Genomic DNA, 20,770 nt, shown 5'->3' with positions numbered 1-20,770 from the left:
CATCAGACAATGCTGGACCATGATCAATTAGCATTCAATTGAGTATTGTCTTTTAAGTCACTTAGAGGTAAAGAGAAGAAATAAACTGCTCAAATAAAAACAATTACATATTCTGAAAGCAGTCACTCTCGTGAGTGCTGAGGACATAAAGTACATAAATTAAAGAAATTGGGCAAAATTGTAGGATGCTATAGATCAAAGGAAAATTGCCAAGAGTTTGAGAAGTAAGATTAGGAGTAGGGATTTGGAAACAGTTCTTAATATGAAATTATTCTTAATGGAACACTGGTAAGAAAATAGACCATCATAACAACGATTCAGCATAAATTTGCCTGTATATTTAATGTTTGGAGAAGCTGTTCTACAGAAATGCAGGCAACTTTTCTGGAGGAACAAACCAGCTATTCTGGCTTTACCATATTGCCATGGACCGGATGTGCAACACAGTAGGGAACTGCATTATGAAAAATCCCTTTTGCAGTATGAATGTAAAATTGGCTTCCTTTACATCAGTAGGATTATGTTTTTTGCCAATACTAGAAACTACGTTAAAAGAAGGAAGAGAATATTAATGAATAATACAAGAAACTGGAATTAGATGCACATAGATAGAGAATAACATAAAGCGAATGTCACACATATTACATACCGAGCTGCATATAAAGAAATTTTCTTTCTTATAATGACCTTGTATTTTGGAAAAGCACGTGAATTATATAAAATTACAATTCTCTGATGCCCTTAAGTATAGTTTTAGAAAATTACATGAAACAGCCAAAAAAGTGTTTGAAGTTATCCACTTCTGTCTGGAGTACATTATATATGCCAAACCTAATGTATGAACTGCCAGAACTGGTAGTTCCTGTTTTGAGGTAAAGAGTTGCTTCAAGACTTCTGCATAAAGAGATTCTGAAAAATCTTACAGCAGATAGGACAAGCCTGCTAGATAAGTCTTCATAGGCTGCTTCTCTGTTCATTGTGATTACATTCCCTGCCCATCACTCCTGCTTAAATAATCACTTGTTGAAGGATTGCCTGCCTATGTTTCCTGAGGAAGTGGGGGGACATAGCTTTTAGGAGCTGCTGGAAGCTGAACTGAAGTATGGGAAGGAGGAGATAACTGCATTCAGAAGTTTGGCTGAAGGGTAGAGGCTTTTCTGGAGATTGAGACTGGGTGACTCTGAGCAGGAGTGTAGTGCTGCGAGGAGCCCTGCAGCCTCTTTACTCATTTAGCCTGTTGAGTGCACACTTAGGGATGTTTTGCCTATTGACAGATTAACTAGATTACAAAGAACAGCTACTGCATTTCAGAAATTCATAATGAAAGTACTCTATGAATAAACTATATGAATAATAAAAAGCCAAACCAAACTGTAGAAACCACTTCAGAGAACTTTCATATGTGATTATGGTATAGTTGCATAGTCTGCGCAAGTGAAGTAGAGCAAAGAAATGGAAAATCTGGGCTAAATGTCATAAACTGCTCTGCAGTTTATCACGTCTTCTTCCCCTCCCCTCACCTCCCCCCCACCCCTGCCACCTTCTTTCCAATGAAATAATTTGAAGGTTCTTGGAATAAACTATCTGTGGTTAGAAAAAAAGGGAAGAGGCTGGGTTCTGTAATGGCAGGCATTTGGGAGTAAATGTGAATACAGATAATTGCTGCAGAATTGATCTCTTATTATCTCAAATCCTCTATTTTACTTTTCTTGGTCCGCAATATTCCTTCTTCATTCACGCAAAACTCATTGAAAATGATGCAAAATATGACATGTTTTTACCACAAACTAGTAGTTGTGCAATCATCAAAAAGAGATTCCTAATGTACTTCAACTACCAACATCCTTCTAACTGTTTCAGCAGACATTACCTATTTTGAGACAACAGATATGTGGGATGAGAGTGAAATCTCCCTTCTATTATGCTTGATTCTCAAAGAAAAACTGGATTTATGCCTGTCTGTCCATCCATCCATCTCTCTGCTTATTTATTAAAAATATTATAATTCTTGTTTCAGCTGTCAAACATAAAACTAAGAAGATAGACAAAATCCCTGGTGTATCCAGTTGTTTGAAGTAAAGAAAAAAATTAGAAAAAGTTACTTACTTTGTATGCAAAGAAAATTGTCATTATTGATTTCCACAAAAAAGTTACTGAAGAGATATAGAGGTTTATGTTGTTTCAGGGGTTTGTGGGGCCTACTGCTCTACAGTTCCATAAAATTTCAAGTAGTATGGATACTACCTAGTTTTACAGATGAAGCAAAATCAAAGAACATACATGCAAAATTGCCAGAATAAAAATCAGTGAATAAAATTATTTGATCTCTGTTTAAAATAAAAGCTACAAAAGGAAAATTAATTTAATTTTCAGGTGAAGGCGAATCCATAGGAGAACACATGAGTGGAAATGTTTTTGGAAAGCAAGATTTATAAGGCATATTTCAAAAAAGTCGTATTTGTTAGTCTAGAGAAGAGAAGACTGGGGAAAATAGTAGGACATCTGAAGATTATTGTGAAGAAGATGGTCACCAATGGTCTTTTGTACCCATTTGCAGAAGAACAATTAAAAATATCTTAATTTACTGCTAAAAAGAACACATAAGGTCACATATTTGGAAAGTCCTTTTAAATACAAGGACAGTTAAAGACTGGAACAAAGTTATCTGGTGATGCTGCAGCTTCTTCCTCATTGACAATTTAGAACAGATTAGACAAAATGTTTCTGTCATAATAATGGTCTTACATCTATTTTCTTCCATAACTGTTGGCTCCACATAAATTTGGAATTTATTTGAAAAATAAATTTGGAATGTGGAGATAAAATTGTTAGTCTGAACACATGATCAATCATCATAAATGCAGGTTTCTTTTTCTTCTAGTAGATGTATTCTTGAATTTTGCATGCCTTTGTATATTTTAATTTTCAATTATTTAAAGTTTATTTATATATAATTTCTATTTACAGATCATCAGTAAGGATAAAGCATGTTACCTGTTCATGCAAGCAGTGCTATTATTCTGCTTGCACTGCTTGGTTTTCTGGTCAGGAAGCTAATTTCAGCATTGCCAATGCCCTTTTTTCTTGAATTCTAATTCTCTCTAGGACACGCTCTTCAGGTATGTATAGCTTTGTAGGTATTACAGGGAAATATTCTGAATTCAAAACACATGTAATTTCTTTTAAGTCACATAGATAACTAAGATTTGCTGCTTGACAGAATATCTGAAAAAGTCTGATTCCTAAACAAAACCAGAACTTTGATGGTGAATTTTACTTTCTGTGGTTAACAGGCTATTTTTACTGTGACAAATAAAGTCTGTTAGTAATAAAAATGAAACCTAGTATCTACGCTGTGATAATGGAACCTAAAGTGAAATTAGTTAGTGATATTAGAAAGAATCACTTGTATTTCTGCCCCAAACCTCAGCTTATTTTATTTTCCTGTACTCAAAAATAATATTAAAGAAAATGTAAGGTTCATGTTACCAACATTCATAGCCTTGATTAAAATGGGAATAATCCATGTATATGCTTTTGTTAGAGCATAAAATATGTAACATAAGAACAAGAATATTGGGGAATAAAGATCATTTGACTATTCAGAATACTGACAGAATTCAGTCTATTCAGAATACTGGCTATCATGTCTGTTGTCTCTTAGAAATTCAGCTTGAAGGATGATGAGAAAAGTATTAATAATTATTACTCTGTTGTACTCTGTTAGATGCTTGAGGACTTATGTGTTTATATCAAACAGTAATTAAAGTCTTCAAATTAAAATGTTCATCTTCCAGTGGTTTTTCTTGTATTGGGACTGCAACAGCAAAGGCTGTGAACATTTGCAAAGGGACATTTTATTCTACCTTCTTCCCTTAGATTGTGTTAGAAAAGTTTCAATTTTTAGATGCAGCTGTATTGTATGAAAAATGTGAGTATTGTACAGAGAATCAAATAGCTTTCACTCAGCTAACACCTCAGAGAGGAAAAAAGAAAAGTAGCACCCCTTCACTTTTGTGGCTCATTTTATGTTGTTATCTTGATAAGGAACCAAGGGGTTCCAGTATGACCTTTTTGTTTAATACTGCACCTGAACCATTTAGATTTAACTGGCTTTAATTTATGGTTTGTTGGTTTTTTTGGTTTTTTTTTTGTTGTTTCTTTTTGAAGTAGGAGGCATCTTCTTAAGCTATTTGAGAATTAACTTAGAAAGAGAGCACTGAAGTCTTAAAACCTTTATGATAAAAGCCCATTTGAAGAAAGGTTGTTGTCAGCTTTAATAGAATTATTCAAAAATATGAGTCACGTAACACTGCATCTTTATATTAATGCAGTTTATGTAGAAGGAAAACAGTTTAGGTCAGAGAAGTTTTTAGAGGAACACGTCTAGCAAATAACTTTAGAATGCTTAAGTTACAGTTTTTTGCAAGGATAGGAAAATATAATTCCTGGATAGAAGTGAATACTGCTTTTAAGAGGCCTCTGAAAGTTGTGTGACTTGACTTCTCATGTAAGTCAGAAATGTAGTTTCTGATCCAAGGTGTTTCCTGAAGAGAGAATAATGGTTTTAAATTGCAAGACGCCTTAATTAGTTAAACAAATTGAGAAAAAACACTAAAGCTTCTTTTACTTACAATTGAAACCTACAGTTGTCTGGTCTTACTTGTAAGAACTTGCTTCTCAACATGTATATTAATTTAAGAATTTTTGTAATGGAACATTTGCTTTTACAGTTTGAAGTAGCAAATGCAAACTATATTTTTAAGCTTTCCCATGTATTATTTTATTGAACAGTTAAAAAAAATGCTGACTAAAGAAAGTATTTATGCAACCAGAGGGGACTAATTAGGATGAGAAATTTCGTTTTCCTGCATGAGGTGCAGCGCAACCACTACAGAAATCAATTCCCAGCAAGATGACTGTATCTATTTTGAGTAGTATGGTACTCAGAAACATACAGTTAATAATATATAGATGGATATAACCCCCATTTTGAAAGGTGTTAATGAAATTATAATTTAATAATTTTGAAAATATTACTTACAGATTAAATATGGACATCCAAAACCAGAATAATTAAAGGGTGGTTAGAAAAAAAAATATATGCAATTTGATTGAGGTAAACAGCCACATGCAAGGAAACTGGAATGATATAATATTTATTTAAGTTGGCAGAAGAATATATGATTGGAGTAGAATTGGTAGAATATGGTGTGCAGTTATTCTGAGTTATTCTATTTTAGCAGATTTAATTATGTAATGTAATCCCCTTATTTAACATAACTGCAGTTTGACTGAATGAAGTAGTACAAACTGCACATCAGAAAGATATAGGTTGGAAACTGTTAATATTTAGGAGTGTTAAGGTTTTTTGGCCAGTTTTGAGAAATAGATAAGAAAATGTCGGAAATAAGAAAAATATTTTATTTGAAGAGCTAAAAATTGCATTTCTGTGCAGTTTTTTCTATGCAGACTAGCAGTGTGAGGTACAGCAACAGCATAAAGAGATAATTACTTTATTAATTCAGTTTGTGTGTGTGTTAATTTATGTAACCCAGTTTTCCATCTAAGCTGGCCAAAATACAGACGGGTACTTTAATTGCCCAGTTTTTATAAAGAACATGAATAACTTTTCTGGGATGGTCTTAGATGCCTCTTTGAGTGGTTAGAAGTGTTTCATTGCTGGTGTGCGTGTGCCCCATGAGTACAAGGACAAGTTATTTGAACAAAAACATCCATTAAATGGTATCAGCAGATACTTGAAGCACCCTCATGTCCACTGACCTCAGGGCATTAAATAGCCATGTGAATACAAACATGGATGATTTAATTATTTCCATCATACCACAGAGATGGAAATCATGCAGTACACGTACTGTGTGATTTACTTAACTTTAGTTGTAATAGTATAATTAATTTCATTCAATAAATTAAGTCCCCTGACGACCATTAGCAAAATACAGTTAGAGTTAACATACTGGATAAACCTCTTTGTATATGAATAATGGAGTCATAGGTTACTGGTGTTTAACATTTTCCCTAGCATGATTCTTCAGGGAGCAACATATCCCATAGTAACATTTCCTCTTTCTGAGATGAAACAGAGAGCAGGGAAGGGACGGAGAGAGGGGAGAAGACTTCCCTTAAACAGAGATCAGTTTATTTCTAAATTCTACAAGTAAAGCTATAGTTATGATTAAAGACTTTGTCTCTTGTTCAGTGTCCTAAAAGCTGGAATTCTGATCTTCTGGGACACATCCATTAGCAGGATCCACTTGTATTGGCAGGGAAGTCTGATGGAGGCAAGAGGAACGTGAATCTCAGTACAAGCTGCTGCACATGCATGTAGAAGGGATAAAATACTCCTCAGCAATATGACATGTCTTTAGTTCATGTATTTTAAAGTTCAGGTCCTGAAAGACTAATTTTATTACTTGCAGACTCTTTGCAGGGACCTTGATAGTAGCTGGCTTTGTGTTAAGTGCCTTATATATTTATAGCTCCAATAGTAGTGATTGTCTTTGTATTCCAGCACAGTGTCATACATAGTGCTGAGTGACTTGTTGGCCTCATGGCTTTCTTCTCTCATTCTCTAACAAGCTGTCCAACTCATTAGAAACAATAAGCACCAGAAAGAGGGTTCTTTCTATGACTGATTGCAGAAGCAAATGTACCATTCCAGATCAGTGACAGAACCTTCTGTCTCTGCAGGAAGGGTGAGGGGGCTAGCAGTTCAGTGTCAACTGTCAGTGCCTCAGCAATTTCACTAGCTATTTCAAACTCAGATTGGAGTAGTATCCATAATTTCCTAACCAATCATTAATCCTCAGGGATTTTGGACTGCCACCCTGCAAGATGTCTATTTTTTACATAGGGATCCATGCAGCAAAGAGAAGACATTAGATTCCTCATAGGAACTCTGGATTACATTACAGAGTGCTACCCTTGAGTCTTTGTTGTGAACCAAACAGGAATTTTCTGCTGACTTGGTGTTTACCCTGTCTCCCCCCAGAAAAAGTAACCTTCACCATAGCCTGCTTCAGGAGATAAAGCACTGAGGTGTAGTACCACAACAGATCTTTGATTCAGTTCATACAGGTCTACAATTATATCATCAACAATTCTCAGACTTACAGAAACAACATCAATTTAAAACATTTTGTTATGGTTTTACTGTTGGACATCATATTATCAAGAGCTTTTTACTTCTCAAAGGAGAGGTTGTAGACAGCAACAAGCCAATTAAACCAGCCTCTAGGTCATCTTTCAAGATCAGTAAAAACCTCTCAGCATTTATAGTCCCTCCCAAAACATTTTGTACTTGAGCTACATTCTGAAAGCACAGCCTTGCAATGACCTGGTACTTGCTGCATCAGGTGTCTGGGGTACACAAAGGAGTCCTCTCCTCATTAAACTTTGAATTAATTATACTCATTACAGTGTCGCCTTCTTACCTTGAAGTACCAAGGGTCTGGGGGACAGACAGATCTATTCAGAGACAGGGATTTGCTCACATTCAAAATCTTTGATGTTCAGGAGATGCCTGCTCTCCATATAAATATTTCAGTCAGTACTCTCTGCCTTGAATGATAAATAAATTTGGGGTTGTTTTTCAGGGACTTCCCAACCATGTGCCAATAGTCAACGTGATAATTAATCATATATTTTCGTCAACAAACCAGTAAGGGGCAAGACCATCCTCAGGAGCTTTTATGTGACATACAGCTCTAAGTTAAGCCAGTCAGAACGAGGAAACATTTGGGGTTAGAGCTGAAAACGTTAGAGCCTTGAGCCTTTCTAACCTTCAGCATATCTAGCCATGATAGCAGGGAGTCAATGGCACTGACCTATCTTCCAGAGTCACATTTTTCAAGTGGGGACTTCGAAATGTGTGCTTGTTCATAACAGATACAAATAGGTGTCCTGTTCTTAACTAGAGGGATGATGAGATCTCCTGACAAAATGCTTTGTTTACCTGTTTATAACGTGGGTTTGGGTGCCTTTTTAAAAATCTTTCCTTGTGTCTTGTGAAACTTTCAGTACATTCTCTTTACCTGCTTAGCCAGACATCCCCTTCTGAAATAACAATCAGATCCTGCAGCCAAACCCAGTATGATTGTAGCTGATAGACAGGGCGTTGCCTAAGTGAAATCTGCTGACAGAAACTATTTTGCAACAGTGCAGATCATTTTGTGTCAAATAGAGTCACTTTAACTAGAGTTACTCACAAACCTGAATGAAAAGACTTTCTGTTTGACTATCCTGGCATGGTCAGTTTCCCTTAGCCTCTTCTACTTCAATAGTACAGGACTGTTAAATAATTTTGACACTAAGTAGTCAAAATTATTTAATTATTTAATTATAATTTCTCTAAAAATGCATTTTTCTGCAATAGCTGCTTATCTTCTTCTGTACAGTGATACAATATACCTTAACTTGTGGTAAGATTTAGGAAAAGCTTTTGTTTATATTTTTACCTCACAATGGAGACCTGTCTTACCTCTCTGTATAATTTTTTACTAATAGAAACTGTGCTTTTCTGTCCGCCTGATAAATATTTTTGTGTCTTATAAAACACATGGCAGGGAAAATGGAGAATACTGCATGAGTTAAGAATCTCCTACTGAAATAATAGGAAACTCTCACAAGCTTCTGTGGTTTTCATAATGATGTTAACTGTGCCCACTTAAGGTCTACTCTAGAAACAATGTCCTCCTCTTTTAGAGGAGGCTTGAACTACTTTAGCTTCAGTTTTCTGCTTCCAAGTTTAGATAAAGTTTACATTGATTCCTTGAGCTTTAGTTATTAGCAAGTAATTTTTTGGAATGGGGCTGATTTCTGTGCAGTGGCAAATTTTCTTCTCTTTATTTCCACTCCCCACGATTCTTTTAGATTCTGCTTGCAGAAAGATCAGCAGGGTTTTAAGAGCACAATATGCATGACTGCATCTTTTCCTCTAATGCATCTTCCCTAACAGGGGAAAAGAATGGCTCTCTCAGAATGTGCTCATCTAGGCTTCCAGTTCCCCAGGATCTTGGAAGGGCTTCTTTGCAATAGCAGCTTCAGCATCTGCCGCAGATAGCAGGCAGGGTGGTGGTTGATTGGCAGAGCTAAGAAGAAATAGATATCCAGCCCTGGGGCAATGCAGTCTTCTTCAGACACTGTAACTACAGCACCCCTCTAACAAACAGCAAAATTTGCATTTTCAAAACAGCAATAAATGTTTTAAAGTCGAAAACAGAAAGGGTCAACTTTCCACCTTCTCTATCAATAAAAAAATAAGGGTTCATCAGAGGACAGAAGTAGGTGTGTTCAAAGTAAATAACACAATAAATTATTTTACTTTATATGCTCACAACACTGTTTTGCTAAAGACAGTACAGATTAACGAAGTGCACAGCAATCTAAGGAGAGACTGCACAAGGCCCTGGAAGAGAGATCTAGTGAAAGTCACTGACTGGACAAACCACATCAGGTTCAGGAAACCTTCCAAGCTAAAACAAAGTTAGATGCTGGAATGTATGGGCATTATCAAATGTGCTTGTCCTGGTCCTGCTGTTCACTAAAGGGAATATTTGGATAAGAATTGGCTTTTGTCAGCCTTTGGACATGGGTAAATGTGCCAAGTGTATGCCTGGCTTGAACCAGTCTGACCTCTCTAGTATTCTTAAAACAAAGTTTGTTTATGAATCATGACCTACTCCCAGTCTTTGCAAAAATGAAACAAAATACTTTCAGGACTTTCCCCTCTTTGAATTCAATCAGCTAGAGTCAACCTTAGTCATTCTTACTCCTTTTACTGCACTCTCAACTTCCCAATCTATAGTATTTCAAAGATTTTTAACATATGTTAATGAAATGCCTCTACCTCTCCTTTCTTTCTCACCTAATCTTGCCCTTCCTTAAATCAAACTTTACTTGTCTCTATCTCCAGAGACTTGTTGCTACCATTGTAATTCTGAGTAGTGACTTCTCTTGTTCCTTATACTGGCTTTTAGATTCCCTTTCTTACAGAGAGGAAATCTTTAAGCCTGGTAATGAAAAGAGCAAAAAATTAAAAAAAAAAAAATAGAAAATCCATGGGATAGTGTTGTTTCCATCACAGTAATTTAGGAGGAGGAGGAATTTCATTCTCATCCTTCTTAAGTGAATAGATCAAATCCATAGATCTGTGATACCAAATCTGTAAGACCTATTCCAAAATACAGCAAGCCAGGATCACAACTATAGGAAATTCTCAGAAATAACTTTCCCTTTAGACATGGGAAATTGTCCTGACAGTAGGTTTATCCTTCTAAGTCACTTTGCAAGGACAAGGAAGTTTAATGACAAGTCTCTATTTTTAGCAGAGACTAAGATGGGGAATTCTTATGTTCAGTTCCCTGGTTAGCCTGAAGTCTGTTCAGTTTTTGGTAGCTAGGCAGAGGTGCAGTTATAGCTTGAGGAGGAGAAGAATGGGTGGAGGAACAGGGAAGGATCTAGAGATCTTCATAGCATCCTTTCACCCTTTCCCTCCTGCTGCTGGTAAATCTGCACCTGAACAGCCAGTGCATTAAAGAAAAAGCCTATCCTGACTGACTTCTTACTTCTAATGCCTCAGGTATTGAGGAGATGAAGGCAAACCTCTGTGCCAGGGCTCTGTCTCTTTAACTTTGTATGTGCAACAGCAGGCACAGTAGGGACCCATGCTGGTTTGAACACATTATAATCTAAATGGCTATAAGAGAAAGGAGGGAAATCACATTTTCTGTTACTTGTGTGGTCTCCTGGAACAATTAATATGTGTTTAATAAGTTCTCTATGTATACTTTCTTTAAATTAAAAGTTTGGTGTTTTTTTTTTTTTTTAAAAGACCACTTAAAATTAATTATTAAATTAGTGCAGCCAGTATTAATGTTAAATTTACTATAGTATTTTAAAATAACACAATAAAAATACCATTCCACATATTTTTTTTAATGCCAAAGTTTTAGATAAAGTCAAACCACTGAAGGGGTGGAAGTCACTGGTAGAGCATTTGGAATTATAACTTGCAGAATGTGGAACCAGATTCTGATAGCTTTTCTTTTTCTCTTTTAATGTACTCATCTACTTTGTATTAATGACTAGTATGTTCAAAATTGAAAAATCTACTGGGAGATGAAAAAGCAGGTAATTCATTTTTTCTCATTAGGTCCATGAATGAAATCTGAAAGAAGATGAGGTGTACTAGTTCTACGGTCTTGAAGGTCATGCTAGCTAGAAACAATCACCTAAGTTCCCCAACTAGCAATGATTCATCCTTGTTGAATAAATCAGTTTTCAATACAGTATGTTCTGGTAAGTTTTTCATTCTTACATGTTGTGTACAGTCATAGCTATTTAATTTAACCAAGAAAAAAATTAAGGGCTCTTTTGCTACATTTAAATTCCATTCCATTTTCCATCCACAGGCACACTTTTATAAGTTATAATTGGAAGACAAAGTCATGGTAAAGAGAAGCCATTAAATTTTCTATCATAAGATGTAAAAATTAAGAATAAGAAGTCCCTTATATAAGTGATTAAATAAAACTTGTGCAGGCATGAAATCACAACCTAGATAGCAAGAAGAATAATACTTTATAAAGAGGATATATTTAATTGAATAAGGGTCTTTAAAATGAAAGGGGAAAAAAAGGAAATATAAAACTGGACCAAAATAGACTGTGTAAGACAAGGCTATTCTCTTTTCTGTTTTAAAAGGTAGCTAGAATTGGTAATTGAACTCAGAGACACAAACCAATTCACCCAGTCTGCTGATAACACGCGCTTGTAGTTCTGGGTCCTAAACAAACACAATATGGGCCTTGCAAGTGCTTTAGAAAGGCCTGGTTAATAACCAGTTGTCAGGAGTCGCCTCTGACCCGCGCGGGCCCTCCTTCCCCGGGAACAAAACCCCGGCATCTGCTGCCTGCTGGAGCCGCGGCGGTGCGGGCCGAGCCCGTGTCACCGCGCCCGTGTCACCGCGCCCGTGTCACCGCGCCCGTGTCACCGCGCCCGTGTCACCGCGCCGCCCTCGGCTCTGCGGCGTGCGGCCGGGAAACCCGCGCCTGCAGCCGGGAAACCCGCGCCTGCAGCCGGGAAACCCGCGCCTGCAGCCCGGCTCCGAGCAAATCACAGGGAGCTGGGCAGCTGAGAGCTGCCTCGCCCTAAGGTAGAAGGAGATGACCTGGGGTTAGATGACCCCGACTATCAAGTGTGTTGTCTTGACAAACAGTAATTGCTTGACAATTGCTCTAGGCTTGGGAAACATACGTTATCATGTTCGTGCTCTATCTACTGATAAAGATTGTTTTCGTTACACATAGTGGATATTTCTAACTCCACTGAACCTACTGATGTGTGAAAACAGAGATAAGTTCAAACTAGAGGTCTGAAACTTGAAAGTCTTAAACTTGAAGGTCTCTTCTTTGTTTGAGTTACTCCTTTTGGCTAAAGGATGTCTGTCTTTAACTCAAGAAACAGTCTATGTCCAGTATGTCCAGCATCTGCAGTGGTCTTTCAAATGGGTTTGGTTCTTTTGGGATTTTTTTGTTTGGTTGGTTTTTTTTCTTTGTTTTTCCATTTTGTTTTGTGGTTTGTTTGCTCTTTTTTTTTTTTTTTTTTTTTTTTTTGAATGCTGTCTTTGTTAGAGTGGGAGGAGTTTCAAGGAAAGAATATCTCAGTTTTGTGTATGGTGAATGCTATTGTCATAAATATTTCCCTGTATAGGTATCAGCATTAAGGCTGTTGGACACATTAAAGAGCAATCTGCACTCACAGCTCAGTATTTAAGGCATATGCAGAACTTCAGCATTAATTACATATGCTTGGTAAGAAGAAGTTTTTTTTTTCAGTCTGTACTGTAACAGAACTTCCTTTTGAACTACTGTCTACAGTTACTGTTTCCTCCCCTTTCAGCAAAAGCTTCACTGGTAATATAAACGTGAACCGCTTCCAGTTGAAAACAATCTTATTTTATTTGAAATACAGTAATCCTTTTTCTGAAAACTTGCCTAGTCTCTCCCTGAAATAATCTTATCTTTTTATGTTTTTCCTTACTCCTTAACGTGTATTCTTAATTATTGAGAAGCTTCACAAGTACAAGGAAGGGTGTAGAGAAACACACAAGATTATAGGAAATTTTGGTGGGGTATAGATTGCTGAAATAAAAGGAGGAAAGGGTAGGAAGCATGCAATGTACAGCACTCATAGGAGCTCAAGTGGTTAGAGAGGTGTATTAAAGAAAGGCAGCAGGAGTCTGTCAGGGGTCAGTACATGGTCACTCATGACCTTGTGACATGATTTGCAAGAGAATGTGTGGGCTTTGATTCACTCATTTACACAGCACCAGAAAGTAAATAGGAGACTGCTTTCTTATTTGATGAAGACTTCAGTCACCCAGATCAGCATCTTCCATTAAACTTCTTATCTTTCCTTCCATTTTCATGTGCCTCTTTCCTATTTCCAGCAGGATCTCTGTCTAGAATCATGACTCTTATGCATTAGAAGAAGACAGTTCTGCTATTACTTGTAAATTTGTTGTCATATGACACAACCTGTCATTATTTTCGTCTTGCTTTCAAATGAAATATCTCCCAGTCTGTATGTTGAAATTGTGAATTATTTGTAACTAAAACTCTAGTACCTAGATGTAGTATACAGCTTTTTATCTGTAGACCTCAAGCTTCTTTGAAGCCTGGAATGAGATTTTATTCCTTTAAAACTCTCAGAGCTCAGGTAATAGTGGCTGAGGCAAGACTAAACAGGATTTATTCCTCCTCACTGTTAGGCCATTTGACAGACTGATACAGCTCTTCTAGCCTCTGAGTGCCACTGGCTCAGCTCAGCGTTTATGCAGTGCTTTGTGCAGACTCCTTCTCCCAGTGCGAAACTTGCCCTATTCCAACAGGAGGTGGCTTATGGCTTCCTTCCACAGCTCCTGCAGGAGGATCCCTGGGTGAGAGATGAGGCTTTTAGTGCCCTTTCCCAGTCAGGTCTTCATTTCTAATGCGAAGAGAGTGGAAGACTGGTGAGAATTTCAATCACTGTAATTTTGGGTTTCTTTTTTTTATGTGGAGATACAATATGGCATGGGAACTCCCCTTAAGAGAGACCTTCAGAGCTGGGTTAGCCTCTTGACATCTGTTAGACATTGCTAACTAGGCACCTTGCCTTGGGAACTGGGAGTTTTTTATCTTGAAAAAGACAAATGTATAGGTAAACAAATTGTTGCTAAACACTTATTTCAGATCTTGGATTATTTTTGACTTTTATAACCTTGATATATGTAGCATTGGTAGATCCTGTAAGCATCATTTTATCTCTTAGATTCAGTGAGATGTAGGACAGTTTTAACTGTCCCTATCTTAGAAAGGAAAAGCCACTGGTGAAATTCTGAGTCAAGGACAGGAATATGGCCCTTGTTTAGACTCCCATTCCAAACTTTGGCCGAAGCACCATCCATCTTCCACCTTGATATAGATTTAACATCAGCAGTGTGATTTAACTTGAAGTTTCTATAGGAGCAGTAACCAGAAACCTGTGCTCAGACAGTAGGATGAAAGACAGAGCAATTCTATGCTTTAATCTGTTAATTAATCCTGTTTATTTAAGCATATTCAGGAAATGATAGTAAGTTGCTTAACTTCTCTTTTAATTTATTTCCAGGTCTACTTTGCCTGTAGTGCTGAGCTATTGTGATAGTTTGATTTTTGTGATTTGCATCAAGTGTGAAGCTTTCAAAGCCATGTGTCAAAGGTAAGTTATTTCAATAATACTGACATTTGTATATCCCCAAAAATATTGTATGATTATGGGAGAAGTTTTCATCACTTTATTGAAGACTCAGCTCTGTTGAGAACTCACAATCCTGAGTAAAGGATGTTATGAAGCAGTAGGATCTCCTGCAGGGAGCTCTGACAGATATTTTCTCCCAGTGCTTGCCAATGTAGTGAGGAAGTGTGCGTACTGCACCAGCTTTTAAAATAGTGCAACCTGATCCTTTCTTTACAGCTCAGAGGATGGGGGTGGGGAGTGGAGGTGAAAGAATAGGACTCCATATCCTCCTCCTCATTTTGGATCTGGTTTTCTTTATTGAGTGAAGAGAGCATTAATTGTGCATGACTATTATTAAAAAGGACCCTTTGCTCTCACCCTTCACATTTCTTGTGACATAGGCCAGGTTTAATCTAGTCCGTGTTAGGAGAAACTAAAAACACTTTGCAGTGTCATAATGAGATTCCCCCTCATTTTCATTTTCCCTCAATGGTATGTAAATCATTGCTTGTAAGGGATAAAAATCTGTAGGAGTTATGAAACCAAAGTGATTGCACCAATGTGGAACTCCTAGTTAGCCTGCAGTGTTTATCGCTCCCTTTAGTGTAATAAAACTAAGATGAAATACACTTCAAAACAAAAGAGGCCATCTAATTTTTCTCTATCAAACTAATAAAAGTAAAATTGACTAATTTAAATTACTAACCAAATCTTTAAAAACAAGGGTGGACAATGTGTAAGTCAGTAAATTGTTTTGTTGAGTGTTTCATTTGTGTGTAGGGTTTTAAAAGTTATCCAGATATAGGAGTTTATAGATTTAACTTAGAAAGATTACAAAAATTAATATTTAGTCAGTAGTTGTGACAGTCAATCAGTACAGTGTCATACAGTGGAATCTTTGCGAATTTCATTGTTTTATCAAAAAGGATGTTCATGCAAATAACATATTCAGACAGAAACGAGGATACTAAGAGTCCTTAAAAAATACAGTGGTCTCGTGAATTTCATTGTTTTATTAAAAAGGATGTTCATGCAAATAACATAGACAGAAACGAGGATACTAAGAGTCCTTAAAAAATACAGTGGTCTCGATAATCTGTTTTTCTAGCTAGTGTTGACTGTTTTCAGTATATTAATTTTTTACTTCTTTCTGGAGTCTAAAGGCATATTTCTTATCTGGTGAACTACTACTGAATTCCTAGTTTCCATTCATCAAAGTATTAATTTGTACCTGTAATCCATGTTAAGAGCACTTTTTGGAGTCTGTGCTAGGTGTTATCTTGTGTACACATTATGTACACATTTTGAAGTGATGCCCTGTCTAGCTAATATCATCTATTCATATGTTGTATTCACAACACTAACTGTACAGATAAAAAAATATTATTGAAAACTATAGCAGTACTTTAAAATATTCACAAATATAAAATATTATATTACTTTGTATGAAGCATTAATGCCAAATTTGAAAACTGTTCTATTAGACATCCATCAATATAGTTAGAGGGTATGACCCTGAATCTAAAAGTAGGGTCAAGAGAAGGAGCTGAGCAATACTAGACACTTCATATGAAACCTGCATAAGGGTTTATCCAAGAATGCTGTCAGCCTTCAGTTAGAAGTATCATGCCATCACTGGTCAACTGCTGGAAGGAAGCAAGAGTCTTCCTTTCTTAACCACTTTCCACAAAACACCAGTTACTATAAAAGGATAGCTGGATCTATTCTTCTTTCTTCCTGCACCTCAGCCTCCATTTTTTAAAACTTCTTTTTCTCCCCCTGTATCTTATCCATTGTAAATAACCACTACACTTTCCTGCTGTTAGTAGTACTGTCATATGGCTGCAACAACATAAAATGGACATTTTGGATAACACAAGAGCTGGGTAGAGGCTTCTAAAAAGCAGTAACTGGACTTGCAGTCTCGTTAGTTATGCATGGCTGCTGCTTGTTAAAGTGCTACTGTGCAAATGCTGAAACACTGGAACTGCCTGCTTGCAGAACCAGGAAGACTGTGCTGTCTGAATCAGTCAAATTTCCAAATGTAAGTTAGTAATACCCTTTACAAATGAAAAGATGGAAATGTGTCTAGAGTTTTAAAAGAAAACTGTAGAAATCCATAGCATAGGCCTTTATGGTGATCAGGGAAAACTACTTGTTATCATTAGGAATTATAGGGTGTTAAAAACAAACAGACAAAAAAACCCTGGGATCCTATGTACAGAATAAGACTATGAAAAAAATCAATTTTAAAAGTATCAGACATCAAATGGTACAGACGACTGGTCACATATACAGTATTACAGCAGTAGCTGACTGATAATCTTTTTCAAGGTGAAAAAAGTAAAGGAAGGGTCATTCAGCTAATAATGCGCTAAATAACTCATTTATGTACTTCAAGTATCAAAAGAAAAGCAGAGTTAGATAAATTAATAACAAACAAGCCTTATTTTTATAAACACAAAAATTATCTTGATCTTGCAGACTTAAAAAGTCTTCATACTGTAACATAAAACTGAATAAAAACTACATACTGTACATATTAAAATACAGGTTTCAACCCCAGTGACTTAATACAAATTCACTCTTCTTTGAACTCTAGTAACCCAGCTCTAATCTCCAATGGGTTTTGAAAGTTAAACCAGAAAGGACTGAGAGTGTGAGGAGGTGTGTATCTGTGTGTGCATTAACACATGCACACATATACCTTGTTCCCTAATTGATAAATTTAAGATATACATATCTTAAAAGAGAAAGTAGGTTGTTATCTAAGTAGGTTGTTGTGTGGGACATTTAATTGACATTTGTTTATTATCTCTGGGACAGATCTGTGGAACAACTAATACCAATTCAAGGCCAGAATTTAAGGGAAAAGTGGGTTTGAGGTACACAGAAACAGCTCATGGTGATGGGAGTTGGCTCCAGTTTCTGTGCCTCAGTCATGAAGCCATGTCCCTACCCAAGCTGCTTTTCCTATCCACCTCATACACCTAGCCACTTTTTGTTTTCAGAGAACAGACGGTGTTTGGGCTTGCTTTGTGCTGTTGCCACTTTAATTCTCTCTGTGACAAGCTGCAGAGCCACAGAAGCAGCCTGGCAGCAGCACTCGAGCTCCAAGTGCACAGAAGCAGGGAGCCCTGGAGGAGCCAGTCACAGCCCTCGGTCAGTGGCCAGCCCATTGCTTGTAGAAGTTAGCATGCTTAAGTTGACATTGATCCCTCAAGGGACTAGCTACCAGCTAAACAAAACTGGAGCACAGGGCTAGCCAAGCATAGATTCTCTGTGACCCTGTGTCAGGACCTGTCATCCTGTTGTAAAAGCCAGCTATGTTACCTCCTTGCCCTCTGAGACTCCTGGGGAATCCCCAAGTAAATGAAGAGGGGAGTTATTTACATCTCCTTCATGTCTCCAGCGCAATCTTTTTTTTTTTTTCCTTAAAAACAAACCAAACCAAAACCAACCAAAAACCCACGAGATAATGGAGTACTTTAAAAGGGCATATTTGTTCCTTTATGAAGGCTTACTACAACACAGCAAGAATAATTTGCTCTATTAATTATAGATAATGGAAAATGTGGAAGTATCTCTTGGTCAAAGAAGTGAGCATACTGTCATTGACGCTAGTACCACTGTTGTATATAGCTGGGAAAGGGAGACACATTGGAATATTACTGGTAGTTTAAAATATTTAGAAGCCAGGAGTTCTACTAAGTCTATTAAATATGCTGAGGGTAGAAATGCTCATTTGCTTTTGCAGAGGAAATAGAGCAAAGATACACCACAGCAGAGAAAGCTAGCAGGACAAAGGAGATACTATTGACTCATTCCAGACTGCCGACTTAGCAGCTCAACTTTGTTTCCTTTTAACTTTTGTAACAGTAGGAGCTCAAAGCTTCTCAGTCTATTTTCTGCACAAATAGAGACACCCAGACTTCAAAAAGTAATATGCTTTGAAGAACCCCAAACCATTAACACATTAAAAACTGTGTGTACTATTAAACAGGGCTTCGTGGTTACTTGAATTTTGCAGCAAGTAGATGTTGGTGTTTTGGTAGTAATTTTTACACTGCTGCATTCCGGCAGACAATTCTTGACAAATATAAATTTGTAAAGCACTTTTTGTTGGTTTTAGAGTGATACAGTTTTATTGACTTTGCAGTGGGTAAGTACTGCTTCAATATTTTCACAGCCTGAGTAAACCCCAGAGACACTTTTCCCCAACTCAGTAGCATATTGCAACAAGTTTCTAACCCTATAACATTACACTTGTAACGCTGGGGAAAGCGTACGATATGTGATTTTAGATTTTGTCTTCGGTACTGAAGTCTATATCCCTTTAAAAAAAAAAAAAATATTGTCCACTCTGGACAATGGAGTGTCCAGGGCCATCGATATGACAGCTTCTACGCTGACGGCGTTCCTGTCCCAAAGTCTCACCAGGACCGTGCTCCCCGGGACGAGACCGGTCCCCGTCCTCTGCCGCAGGGAGCGGTGTAACTTCACAGACACCCCACGCTTGCGAACACACCTCGCCTCTCTCACGAGCTCTCCCCTCTACAGCGTGCGCTCAAAACGTCACAGAACGTCACAACCCCAAACCCATCGGCATCGCGTAAGCCATGCCGCTGCCGGAGCGTGTGAGTCGGATTGAACTTTGGATGCGTTCAGTCCCGGCCCGGCGGGGCCCTGCAGCCCCCGCCGCGCCCCGCGGAGCCGCTCGCGGCGCCGGTGCCGGGGGGGCCGGGGCGGGCGGGCCCCGTGCTCTGCGCGGCGGCGGGGCCGCGCCCCCCCCGTTGGCGCTGCGGGCTGTCACTCAGGCGACGTCACAATACGCCTGTGTGAGCGCTGTAAACACTCGGGCGGGCGTGTGTGTGTGTGTGAGTGACGCGGGGGCGCGCCTCCCCGCCCCCCAGCTCCCCCCCGCCGCCCCCAGGGTGGCACCGAGGCGGCCGGGGGGGCGTGAGGCGCGCCCCCGGTTGCTTCCCTGCGCGCATGGTAGCGGCACGAAAGGTAGCATCACTGGAGCAGGGGATGATGTAATTCTCCCTCCGGCCAGTGACTGCCTGCGCTTGCACCGATCCGACTTGCAAACCGGAGGGGGGTGGTTGTTTTACGCGTGATCGTATCAGCATCTCCTGACGGCGCACCCCCCCAGCGCCGCTATAAACCCCGCTCCGCTCATCCCTCCCCTCCCCGGGGCACGGAAGAGGGATGGGGCTGGGGGAGGAGGGGAGCCCCGCGCCGTGTGTGCAGGGTAAACACGCCAGTGAGCGCCGCGCCGAGCGGTAAACAAGTCTGAGGTGCCCTCCGCCGCACGGCAACTTGCTGCGGGCGGGGTGTCCCCCCCGCACACACACACGCACGCACGCACACTCACTTCCCTCTAACAAAAGCCCGTTTAATATCAGCGTCAGCTTTTGTTCGGCGGGCGGCAGCCGCCGTCCCCTCTCCCGATCACCTTATTTCACCGGTTGGCCCCCCCGGCCAAATCCACGGGTCCCCCACTCCCCGTCCCCCCTGCGCGCATCCCCGCTCGCTCCGCGGCGCTGTCCCCTCACCGCTTCCAAAGCTCCCCCCGCTTCCCCGGAGCTCCCGGTCCCCGCTGCCCGCTCTCTGGGGCAGCAGGCAGGTAGGCGAGCAGGCGGCCCCCCCAGTTCCAGAAAAGGCAGTAGCTAAATGGCACTTACTGTCAGAAGAGAGGGCGAGGGGGGAAGCTCTTCTCTCGGTGCAAAAGCAAAATAGCCACTCGCAGGACGTTGCCAGCATAGGAGGCAGCAAGAGAAAATAAAAAAGATCTTCCAGTAGGGAGGGAGGGCGCGTGTGTGTTCCCCCCCCGGTTGCCTTTTTTGTGCAGTTTCAGCAAAGCTGCGAGGAAGTTGGTCCTTTTGTTCCACTATTTATAGATTGCGTCAACATTGCGAAAAGGAGAAGGCGGAGCGGTGGCACTTACTCCTCGCCGAGGGGTGGTGGGGGATGATATCGGGGTGGAGGG

General features: G+C 39.2%; 1 long non-coding RNA gene across 3 annotated transcripts in view; it reads right to left on the bottom strand.

Annotated features, from left to right (window-relative positions):
- Positions 1-20,593, bottom strand: part of LOC121353229 — an 86,871-nt gene extending 66,278 nt beyond the window's left edge. For all 3 annotated transcript variants that reach the window (XR_005955067.1, XR_005955069.1, XR_005955068.1), the window contains exon 1: positions 20,466-20,593. This is a non-coding gene — a long non-coding RNA (uncharacterized LOC121353229). The remainder of the gene's footprint in view (positions 1-20,465) is intronic.
- Between the last annotated feature and the right edge of the window lie 177 nt (positions 20,594-20,770).

Source organism: Pyrgilauda ruficollis, unplaced genomic scaffold (assembly GCF_017590135.1).
Source record: "Pyrgilauda ruficollis isolate IOZ18807 unplaced genomic scaffold, ASM1759013v1 scaffold20, whole genome shotgun sequence".
NCBI lineage: Eukaryota > Metazoa > Chordata > Aves > Passeriformes > Passeridae > Pyrgilauda > Pyrgilauda ruficollis.
This window is presented reverse-complemented; position numbering and strand designations above follow the sequence as displayed.